We start from the raw sequence: 12272 nt of genomic DNA on the forward strand, positions 1-12272 counted from the left end.
GTTTGTACCTATGTTGTTTATTTATTATTTCTTGCCTATATCTCGTAATATGAGAAACTACTTTGGCAGTAACAGTACACAATGTACTAACCATTGTTACTCTCTTAAAATCTTATTTTAAGATTTTTGTACCATTGTTTTTATTTTTTTTCTTTAAAATAAAATAACTGATGTCAAAAAAAAAAAAGCAAAAGCAAAGTTGATATTATAGTAATAATGAATACTATCATCAATAATGTAATGTTATACACACACAATCATAAATACTTTAAAGCATTTATTCCTGGAGGATGGAACCCAGAGAAACCAAAGCGTGTGTGGCAAGGAGTTTCCTGACACACCCGGGGCTTGGTGTGCTTGCTGACTGCTTGTGTGCACACTCCATTCTGGGCAGGTAGCTTTCACCTGTAAGAGCCCTCGGTCCAGCCGCAGAGGCCCTCTGTGCGTGGAATCAGCGCACCAGAACGGACACGCCGGGGAGGACCAGCGCACCTCTCTGAGCGCCTCAAATTTCATGTTAGAGCTCATTTGTTCATTGAAGTTGCTTTTTGCTGATCGTTGCAGTTGAAAGAAAGAGGCGTTTACCATTCTGGGTGCAGATGGCGAGTCCCAGCCCAGGTCCTCTGTGGCCAGAGAGCCTGCAGACAAAGAGCCCAGGGGCCCACAGCTCCCAAGGCCATGCATGGCTCAGGGGATGTGGGCTCTGCCATGCATCTGAGGCCGGGCACCAGCAGGGCAGCACCTAGGTCGGCCCCTGCTCTGCAGCCTTGCTGAGTCGCTTCCCTGTCTGAGCCTGGGCCTTCTTATTTACTTGTTTGTTCAACATTGGAGGGGATCCTGGGGGTGGCCATAAATCAGCCCTGCATCTGCAGGGCTGACAGGTGGCCAGGGTCGGAATCAGCCTGGACTCCAGGGCTCTGCCAGCATCCTCAACCCCAGGAAGGTCCCATCATCCCTGGGTGGGATGAGCCTGGTAGGCAGCTGCTCTCGGTGGGGCTGGAGCTTTCTCAGCACTGAGCCCACAGTGGAGTGCTGAAGTCGTGTTGTACACTCTGCTTGTGTCTGTCTGGACGATGTGCTCGGTGGGCAGGGAGGTGTCCTGGGGAGAGGGCGAAGGGCTCCTCCTCCTCTACACAGGATGAAGCAGAAGGGCCAGGATGTGGCCCAACAGCAGTGCTGTGGTGAGGACCTGCTCACCGCAATTTAAGAACAAGACGGGACAAGGCGCGAAGTGCCTCTGGTTTCCACCCCATCTTTATGCTTCCTTGCTTTTGGATGTTTGCTTAATGCTCTATCTTCTGTCATTTAACAGGCAAAGATATACAAACCTACAGCCTGGAAATGCTAAATCATATTAACTGCACATGATTTCTAACCCTCCCAGCCACCCTCTAGGTTGGCTGGCCATGAGGATCTTTCTTTTACAGAAGGTGAAACTGAAGCTGAGAAGGGCCGAGTTCCCACTCAGGGTCACACAGCCCCTCGGTGCCTGGGCCTAGGTTTTAGCCCTAGAGTGCCTGTCCTGAAGGGCAACGGGTGCTGATTGTCACAGTGAGCTTACCAGCTGCCAGGATCATTGCTCCTGACCCCAAGATCCAGCCCGACTTTGAATGTGATGATGTTGGGGCAGGCAGCTAGGATTTTCCAGATGATTTAGGTAGGTTGTGTTCCTGTTGGCCATAGGAGAGGGGCCATGGTGCTCTCCTGGCATCGACGGGGAAATGAGGTGCAGAGCATCAGGGGAACAGGGCCAAGTTGCCAGCTGAGGAGCAAGGGGCTGCCCACCAGGCTTGGTTCACACGCACAGGGATGGACACAGGGCAGGTCAGTCACCACCTTTCCTGGTGTGAGTCCAGTGGGGTGCAGGTACCCTTCACACATACACACGCACACACACACACACACACACACACACACACACACACATTCCTGTCACCAGTACCCCATGATGCTGGTGGTGATGCCCTGTGTGTGTGTGTGTGTGTGTGTGTGTGTGTGTGTGTGTGTGTGCCGCCTGAGTGGAATCTGCCCCACTGCTCTTAGGTGACTTAGGAGGCCCTGCTCCTTTCCTTTTTTCCACGGTTCTATGGCAATGCTGCACAATTGCCTACTTTTTAAAATCCTGCCACAGCCTTAATGACAATAGTGAAACAAAACAAAACAAAATGTCACCCTTTTATTTTCACATAATTCTCCCAGTAGTTCACATAATTGTCAGCAGATTACAATTCTTCTTGCAGGGCAACTTTTTGTTAGCTGTGTTCCTATCCCAGACCTCCGTCATGGTCTGCATGGTTTTCTGGGACTGGGTCACACGCCGCTCGGAGGGTGTCAGACTCTAGGAAACGGGCCTTGTGGTGAGCTGGCAGCTCTCTCCTGCCTCTGTCTATCACGGCAGAGAGAGGACCTCTCTGGCTGTCACTATACATACCCTGGTTTGCGGTTTGTCTTCCAGGTTTAGTTAGTTATTTGCTGGAGTTACTCATTTGTACCCTATTATGCCAAACTACTTGTTTTTAGCTATTTAATTTTTATATACAAGAAAATAATGCCCTCTTGCTTTGTGGTTGTTTGCAGGTGTTGAAGCTCAAAATCTTCCACAGCCTCTTCCGCAATTGCAATTTTCCACAATTCAAATGAATAGTTGACTTGTGAACTAATATTGACATTTTGTCTTATCTAAATCTATTCATCAGAATCTACATTGCATAAAACAGTTTGGTTCTAGACAGATATTTCTCCTTAATCATTAAGTAATAATTCTAAGCTCTTCACTAAATAAACATTCCCTGTTTAATTTGGCAGTTTGGATTCACTCAATAAATATTAATTGACTGTTATTATTAGGCACCAGCTTGGTCTACAAAAAAAGTGAGTACAGCAGACACTCTGAAATCCTGATACACTTGCGAAGCTTTCTACTTCACCCTCCTCATTTTTAAATTGAATTTTTAGGGTCTTGCCACACCATTTCATTGTGCATGGTTTTAGAATATGTTTTAACGTATGGCATGCCAAGTCTTAATTGCACTATTTCTATGAAATATTGCGGTAGGCCCCATATCTACACATGGTGTCTTAATTATTTTCTCCCTCCTGGGACACAATACCTGACATTCATAAGTCAGAAGGGGGGAAGTTTATGTTAGCTCACAGTTTGTAGAGGTGTCAGTCCATAACTGGCTGGCTCCGAGGCAGGAGGCCAAGGGGTAGGGGAGGGGCAGCTCGTGCCAGGGCAGCAGGAAGCAGAGGGAGACGAAAGGTGGAAGGAGACAGAGTCGGGCTCGCTCCGGGCCCACCTTCTTGCACCCGGCTGTGCCTCCTTGATTGACACCTAGCCCTTGACGAATCAGCAGGCTCGATCCAAACGCGCTCAGCGTCGTGCCGCCGCGCCCCAGCCACTCCCGAAACGCCCAGCTCTGAGGGAGCACGTGAGGCTGTGCGAACGTTCAGGCACAAGCGCAACCAGCCATCGGCACACCCGTCAGTCCAATCATCTTGGATCCAAATTATTATTTAACATGTTTCATCTGTACTGAGTGTGGACAGAGTTTTTTCCTGAGTCTTCCTTCTCTGAACAGCACAGTGTGGCAGCCATTCACGCGGAGGCTGCAGTGTTATGAAGAATTACGAGGAACCTAGAGATGACTTGGTGTGGACTGGGTGACAGGCGTCAGCCGTGCACGTACACTACGCCACTGCATACAGCGGACCTAAGAAGGCTGCACACCTGCCGAGGGATGACTGTGCGCAAGCAGCGTGTGTGTCTCCTTTCCTAAACAATGCTCACCATCCTTCAGGGGTGATTTGGAGGGGCCCTGGAATGGGTCCGTTCTCTGGGTAGTCTTCGGTCATGCCCACCTTCTTGAGAAATCCCCTGGAAGAGGGTACCCGCAGGAGGCACAAGGCAGGAGAGTCCGGATCCATAGAATGAGGAGGCCTCAGGGACACCTGCATCCCACTGGCTGGTCTGAGGACCTGCAGATCCACCTGGCCTTCCCACAGCGGCTTCCTCAGCGCAAGAGCACCAGCCTCTGCTGCGCTGAGGCTGCGGCTGGGAGTTACCTGGGTGGTCCACTGTGTCAGGTGACATGTAGCTGCACCCTCCATCCTTAGGTGCTCCTAAAGAGGGCATTGTCACTCCTTGGCACCAGCTAAGTTGACGCTGTGAAGAGATAGAAAAGCTTAGGAAACCTTCCTAGATAAGGACCTCTTGGGGCAAGGGGTAAAAAAGTTGGCCCAACAGCTCTGGACTCGGTGTACCTCAGGCAGGACATCCGAGGGTGCTTCAAGCAGGTGACAGTGCCCCTCTGAGTCACCAATGGCTCCTCTTTGCCTGAGAAAGACAGCGCTGTGGATCAACAGCCAGGGAGCCATGTTGACTACTAACTGATAGTACCCTCGGCTCTTTGGGCTGTGTTTCCCAAGTCTAGCCTCGACCCACGACCTCCGAACCAGGCAACTGAGAGTCGCCATTGCATCAGATTCCTGCAAACCAGACTGTACTGTGTTCCTTGACTTCTGTTTTTTTTCTAACCCAAGTGAATGTTTTTATTTCGCCTCTCAATTCACATTTTGTATGTTTTTACATTTTGGAAAGAGTGGCTATGGAGAAAAAAAATAGGAACAGGCTTTTTTTAAGTCCTGAAAAAAATAATAAAAGAGATAGAAAGAAATAGAAAAAATTGAAGTCCTTCTGAATGTGGCTCCAGTTTTGGAGAAGTTCCGGGCCTCTGCTTGTTTTAGCCAAGCCATTTGTCCCTTGTCTATTTATACAACAGGATGCGGAGCAAGCCGTTTCTGCCTCGCGTCCTGCTGCCTGTCAAAAAGAAATCTGTCTTGGCGGAGAAGCCAATTAGCTCCCTCGACTTCCATGTGGGTGTGCTTCACGCTTGCCCTGGGCCATGCCTGCTCTGCAGGCCATGTTTGTTCAGGGGTGGGGCTGGGGCAACACAGAGAGGGGGAAACTTGGAGACAGATGTGGCGTCGTGGCCCTGGGTCTGCCAACGCTGAGAACGTAGTTGCATTTCTCAGAATTGTCTGATTTGTAGAAATCACATGTGCCATAGGCACCTCTCGGGATTACAAGCTTGGCAGAATTACATCAAAATAGCCAGAATAATAACCGTGAGAAAAATAATGGTTATCGCTCTGCTCACAGCAGGCACCATGCTAAACAATCTATGTTGCTATCTCACCCAATCTCCATTACAACCTAAGAGAAAGTACTGTTGTTACCACACACTCATTCACAAAGTGAAGGTCAAGATGCTGGACTTGGCTCTTCCTGGCGAGTCGCAAGGGCACTAGCAGGTCACAGAGTCCTGGCACGGAGCACCATCCAGGAACACCTCCCTATGATAGCACATAAACTAAGACTGGAGGACGTGGGCATCCCGGGCACCAGCACCAACATTCCAGTTTGTATTACCGGGTGGCTCTTGTATTACTGGAGGTGATGCTAGGAGCCCTGCCGCACCTCCACCCTGCAGCACATGGAAGTTGGTTCATTTGTGCTCATGTTTCAGACTGGCATGAGTGGTGAGTGTTTGTGCCTGGCAGGTGTTTAGCAAGTGCCATCTCCAGTTGGGGATTCAGGGGTCTGGGCTCCTTCCATTTACAGGCTGTGTTCTCAGCTGCCCAGCAGTGTGTGGGAGAGGACAGTGGAGAAGGTGGTGCCCCTTAGCCACTACATGTCATTGGTGACACCTGTCACATGGATCCATCTTACTGCAAAGGCACCTGGGAAATGTAGTCCTGGGCTGAGTAGCAGGTGCTCAGTGACTGCTCTCAACTTCAGAAGAAGTTCCGTTTGTGTAGCTTCCTGCCTCCACCGCGACATCCGCCCATGTCATGCAACTGGGGTGCAGACTCGTGAAGCGTGGATGGTCTTCATCTGAGAATTCTCTGGACAAGCTAAAACACCTTCTCTGGACAAGGTTGCACTTGCAGTTATTTGGAGGCTGGGACCCCGTCCCACAGTGGGGCTTCTGGAAGCTTCCAGAACATTCCACTTAAACAAGCTGAATTTATCCCACACTGATCTTCAGCCCTTCACACCAGAAACCTTGCCCTGTGTCTTTCCTCTGTGTCCTGGTTTATGTAACCCGGTTTTCCTTTTTAGAATTTTGCACTAGGATAAAAATGAAGTGCCTGCTTCCCACGGCCGCACTGCCTCTGCATTTCTGGGGCCTGAATATGCTGAGGCAGGCACCACTGCTTTGGCCAGGAGGCTGTAGCCTGGAGTGAGCGCTGCTAGCGGGCACCGAGCTCATTTTCATTAGCCAGAGATGGGAAATGGGAGGAAAAAGAAAACATGGATTCTAAAGCACAGACAGAAGCCATGCGTGCTGAACTGGGAGAAACTGAGGCTAAGGCATCTTTTTTTGTTGTTGTTCTTTTTTTAAAGGACATGTTCTTTCCAGAGCCAACACGTAGGGCTCAGAGCTACTTGTGGGGTAAAAACACAGAACAGTGCTCAAGGGTCCCAAATCTGTTTGCTTCTGGAAAGGGAGATGGTGTGCGAGACAGGAGCTTTGAAGCTCGTGACCTCCCAGGGCTCCCAAGCCGTGGAGCTGGATGGAAATTCCAGAATCATCTCGTCTGCAGTGCTGTGCTTATGTGACCGCTGAGGAGGTGGAGGCAGAAGCATGTCATCTTTGGTCCTCATCCTCCGCCCTAGCCCTTCCCCACCTGGCTGTCTGGTGGATCCTTTCTAAAGTACGTACAGGGCAAAGTTGCACCCTTGCTCTGTCCCGCGCACCAGGCAAAGGTGGAAGCCCCTGGGCCAGCTCTTCCTGCCCCTTGCAGAGCCAGCTGTTGCTTTGGCCGCTCCCTGCCCCCAGAGTCCAGGGCCGCTCAAGGGCTCCTGCTATCCTTGTGCTTTAGCTGAGCTGGCTGGGGTGTCAGGGAAGATCCCATCTTTGAACCTCGGTTCAGAGGTCATTCCCAGCATGCAGATGGAGTTCTGTTCTCAGACTTCCTCTGTCTTCCTCGGTGTGGCCCAGGAGGACCCACAGTGCCGGGAGCAGGGGCCAGGCTGCCCTCCAGGCCTTCAAGCTGCCCCCTACACCACAAGCCTCTCACTCGGTGGTCCACTCCCTGCTGGGTTACTGTCAGTCCAGTCCTGGGTTTATGGTAGTGCATGCTCCTTGGCAGGCGTCCCAAACCCCTCAAGCCTCTGTTGGCTGTTTGGGCCCAGATGCCATTTTGTTCATCTTAGAGACTCTTTTGAGGTCTCTGCCCCACTGGCAGCCTTTCCACCTGGGTGCTGAGAATGGTACCATCAGAGCCCATGTCCTGATTGTCTTAGTTACTCTTCTCTTGTTGCTGGGACAAATACCCGACACCCAAATTGAAGGAAGGAAAGGTTTACTTAGCTCACAGTTACTGGAGATTTCAGTCCATACTCAGCTGGCTCCAAGGCAGAGTGTCACATGGCAGAGGGCAACCTTTCATGGTGGAGGCAAAGAGCAAAAGCCAAAAGGGAGGGTAGCCGCAGCTCAAGCAGCTAGCTTCTCTCCCCCCTCTTTACATTGAAATGCAAATTACCTTCCCCAGGGCGGGTGCAGCATCCACACCCACAGTAATCAATCACAAACTCCAGAAGCCACCCCAAGAGTGCATGAGTTTTTGGGGGGACACCTAGACAACATACCATAACATTGACCTCTTAATCCAAAGCAGCTCCCAACTCTCCACCCTCTTGTCCTGCTGCTTCCTGATGCTGTTTATCCCCTTCTAATGGAGCAATCATTATTGGGGTTGTAAAAGTAGACCCTCTGCTTTCTCCTCTGGGAAAGCCCTCCTACCTAGGATACTACAGCTGACCACCTAGCAGGGGCTGAGAGGTGTGCGGTGAATAGACTGACCATTTGGCAGGGCGTGTTCAGATCCAGCACCCCTCCCAGACCGATTTCTTGGCTTCTCTTTAAAAAAAAAAACAAAAAACAAACAAACAAACAAACAAACAAACAAACAAAAAAAAACCAGAAAGAGGGAAAGAGAGGAAAAGGGAAAGAAAAACAGAAGCGGAAAAAAAATTATAGTAAATTTTTCTCAAAGACTCTGATGTTTTGGAAACATAAAACCAAGCAACAAACAAACAAAAACAATTAAGCCAAAGCCTCTGATGAATCCACACAGTACAGCCAATCCGGGTCCCCTGAAATCTTCCTCCCGGGACACGTGCTGGGCAAAGAAACGAGGCAGAAGTGGCAGATTTCTCGCTTTATTTTTATATACCAACTTGCTAGTTAACAGTGGGAGCAATCAATAAACTTTAATAGAATGCTATTACTTTAGGGTTGTAGTAAACGGAAGAATAAAGAATAATAGCTTTTCAACCTTTTATCAGTCTGGGGAGCTCATTTAATATGCACAGAAAATGCATTACAATAATTTTTATAACTATTCAGTCCAGACCTCTCTAAAGATTTTCTAGGAAATAAGTAATGTGCAAAGAATCCAGCCCAAATACATGGTAGGAAAACTATGGTTATAGCACGTGAGGGCGGCCCAGGCTAATTCTACCAAGAACTGGGTATTTATATGAAAAACGCCACTGGATTCTAAACGGGCACAGATTCTCATTGCTATGCGTATACACCTTTTTTTAAAACCAGTTTCTCTTTAACGAAGTGGACTGATCAGTCCCATTTGGAATCATTCAGACTGTAGACAAATAAACTAAGGCTGTAAGTGTATAATTTTTAACCTCTTAGAAAGGTTGAATGATGTGTTATGAAACTATTACTGTGCACGGCTCAGATTCAATGCACCACAAAGGAGCTCCATTAATCCTAATTTAACATGCATCTGCTCACAATTTGGAAGAGGAAATTGGCCAAGAACTGAAGAATCAGCTCATGTTCACACATAGAAAGGCTCCTGGTTCACATCAAGGGACCCGTTCAATTGCTTGACCTCTCAGGACTCCGACCTCACAGGGTACTGTAGGTACAGCTTGTCTTTTGTCCCCTCCTAAGTGACCTTCCCTGGACAGTCCTCTGCCCTGGCACAGGAGCAATCACTCTAGCCCATGAAGCGTGCCAACTTTCCATCTTTCTCCCACGCTCCCGGAGGTCCGTGGGAGAAAGCTCAAGGCCGAGTGCCCCACCTTTGTGGGCTGGTCTAATGGAAGCCAAGGGAGCTGCTTGGCCTGGGTAGAAAATTGAAAGACTGCTGGAAATCTCATTCATCAAGACAGATGATATTTGCATGCATTAAAAATCATAATTAATGCAAAAATCTATGATGGACAAAGATCAAAACGTTAAAGAAATATAAAATTGAACAAACGCTGCCCTACTGAATCCTGCGGCAAAAGGAGAAATAAGCGAGACTGAACCTTTCTTTCTTTTTGTTTTTAAAGATTTATTTATGTATTTATTTGGTACAGGGTCTCACTACCCAGCTCAGCCCCCTGCATTTGCTAGGGAGGCACTTAAACCTCAGAGCTATCTTTCTAACCCTGTCAAGTGCTTCTTTATTTACAATTTTGATATTGTGTTCAGTGTGAATTTTTTTGCAATCACTTTCATTTTTAAGAATGTATACACATATTATTTGTTTTGGTTTCAGAATTCTTCAGTGCTCCCTCAAATTCAGTGCAATTCAGTCCTCCTTGCACCTAAGACAAATGCCCATTTGCCAGCCCTGCTAAACAGAAGTAGAATCTTCCCTCTGTGCCATGTCCTGGTCCTTTGTTCTTTTTGTCCTGTGTGTCCTTCACGTTGTCAAGGACAAGGCTACTGTTTATTTATTTGTTGATTTAAATCTGTTGATTTCATTTCTAAATTCTACCAAACTTTTAAAAAATCAAAGGTCAGGGCCAGGGAGATGGCTCAGTAGGACAAGCGCTTGACTGGCAAACGCAAGGATCTGAGTTCAATCCCTGGTTCCGAAACAAAAAAAAAATCAAAGGTCAATTCTACTCATACGGAAGAGGAGGGAACACTCATTTTATGAAGCCAGCCTTCCCCTAAGACCAAATTCAGATAGAGATACATGAAATGGAAAGGAAAGGAAAAGGGAAGGAAAGGGAAGGAAAGGAAAGAGAAAAGAAAATTTTTGACAAATATCCCTGATAAACATAGCTGCAGAAATCCTCCACAAATTACCAATAAACAAAACTTGATGGCACCTGAGAAAGATTATTCACCATGATCAGGTAGGTTCATCCCATGGATACAAGGGAGTTCAAGTCAATAAATAACATATGAATCAATAAATAGGATGTATCCTATTAACAGAATGAATGACAAAATGGTACAATCACTGCAATAGATGCCAAAAAGGCATTTGACAAAACTTAGCATCACTCACTATAAAAATTCTCCATACACGAGGCATAGAGGAATATGCCTGGGTATAATAAAGGCCTTATTAAAACACATACATGTCCAACTACGCAGGCTGCACAACTGGGCCTTCCTTGCCCCCGCCCCTATTCCAGTCTCCTGGCCTCATCCCACCCATCCACTGGCCCCTTCCTGTTGCTACTCGACACCACCTTGGACTTCTCAGGGGGCCTTGATTTTTGTCCAGCGGCCCAACGCTCCACTTCAGTGTCCCTCACTCAGGTGTGAGCACTGCTTCTCCCTTCTCTCCTGCCAGATGTGTGAGCAAAAGGCTGAGGGATGGCAACAGGGACCTGGGGGCCATCCTGGTTCCTGCTGGCCAGTGTGCGGTCCTGGTGGGCAGATTCTTCCTCCTGTTTGTATTCCTTGCTCTAACAAGGGGCAGGAGCAGAGCAGATCTGATGGCTTTGGAGGCTGGAATGAATGCAGGTGTGTAAAGCCCTCGCTGCAAGCTGGCATGGAAGAAGCCAGAGAAACCAACTGGGCTCAGTGCAGTAGCTGGGCCTGGAAGTGGGGCCTTTTCTATGGTGCGGAGGGTGTGTTTCTGTGTGGGGCCCCCAGACCCAACTGAGCACTACCTCAACCTTGTCTTCCTCTTGGTCTCCAAGCTCTCACTCTGCACTCCTAACTGGACCCAGCACCAAAGGCAAGGGGATCCCCAAAGCACTACCAAGAGGGCAAATCAACGTTCTGACTTAGCAGGGCTGGTTGGCAAATTTGGGGGACAAAAGAAAGACAACTCACCATTTTTTTTTTTTTTTTTTTTTTTTTTTTTTTTACAGCTCTTCATTTTATCAGGTAGTAACCAAGCTGTATTCTGATTGGCGCAAAGCAAGTAGCAGCCAATCTTTCTCCTTTATGTAGGAAAATCAAGTTCCTGTTGCAGTAGGAAGCCCCTCCCCCACACCATTAGCTCCGTCACATGCACAGAGGCTGGGGAGGTGTCTGCAGTGCCCTGCCTGCTCTGGGGGTCTTCACAGCCTTCTCAGGGCTCTGTTCTTTTTCCTGCAAGGAAGTTTGCCCACGAGGCAGGTCCCCCAGGCCCTCATGGGTTTGTGGATAATAGGTTTGTATATGTAACTGAATTAGTCTGTGCCCGTCCAACCATCTTTAGCTCACATTAATCACACCCTTTTACTCAAAACAGTACAACTCTGATCTCAACCAATTAAGCTTGTGCTATTTAGACAAAGAGATTAATATAGCTCTGAAAAGCATAACCTTTGGCCATAGAGATGTCTTAAGATAATGAGTTTGATTCGGTGGGTTGGCTTTGTGAAGAGGGATGTTTTGGAAGAAGAAATCTATTTTCAGATTCTAAATCAGCAGGGAAAGAAGTGCACCCGGGCACACGAGCTCTGATGGTACACGTGCAGGTATAGAAGGGGTCCAGGGTCCGGGGCATCTGTTCTGAGGTGAAGGTTTAGAAATGCGATCCTTTCTCTCTCAGAAAATCCAGCTGACTCTGACAAAGGAACAAAATGCAAAACAAAGTCAAGCAAAAGCAAGCAGAGCTGTAACTGAAAAATTCTCAGCCTGTGAAAGGTGGTGCTCTGTGTGTAATCCTCCGTGCATTTGTGGACACTTGAGTGGTGACTCCAGTTTTCAGGGAAATAAGTGGGAGGGGAAGGAGCACTGCATGAGGAGTCTGCTGGCAGGAAGGCACGAGCAAGCAATTGTAGCCAGGGGGAGCAGAGACCCGAGACAGCAGGTCAGACAGAAGAGCACTGGGCCTTTTCCTAACTCCAAAAGCATCATGTTTGAGATTGGCCATAAAGACAGTTGGCCCCTAGGAGACCAGCAGGGCAGAGACGAAGGTCTCTAAATGTAGGTGTTTGGAGATTATGTTCGAGCTGAGGGTAGCTGAAGACTTTTGAGCAAAGGCTGCGGCCAACTCTGCTTTTGCAAGGT

This window comes from Octodon degus, unplaced genomic scaffold (assembly GCF_000260255.1).
Source record: "Octodon degus isolate 3935 unplaced genomic scaffold, OctDeg1.0 scaffold00070, whole genome shotgun sequence".
Taxonomy (NCBI): Eukaryota; Metazoa; Chordata; class Mammalia; order Rodentia; family Octodontidae; genus Octodon; species Octodon degus.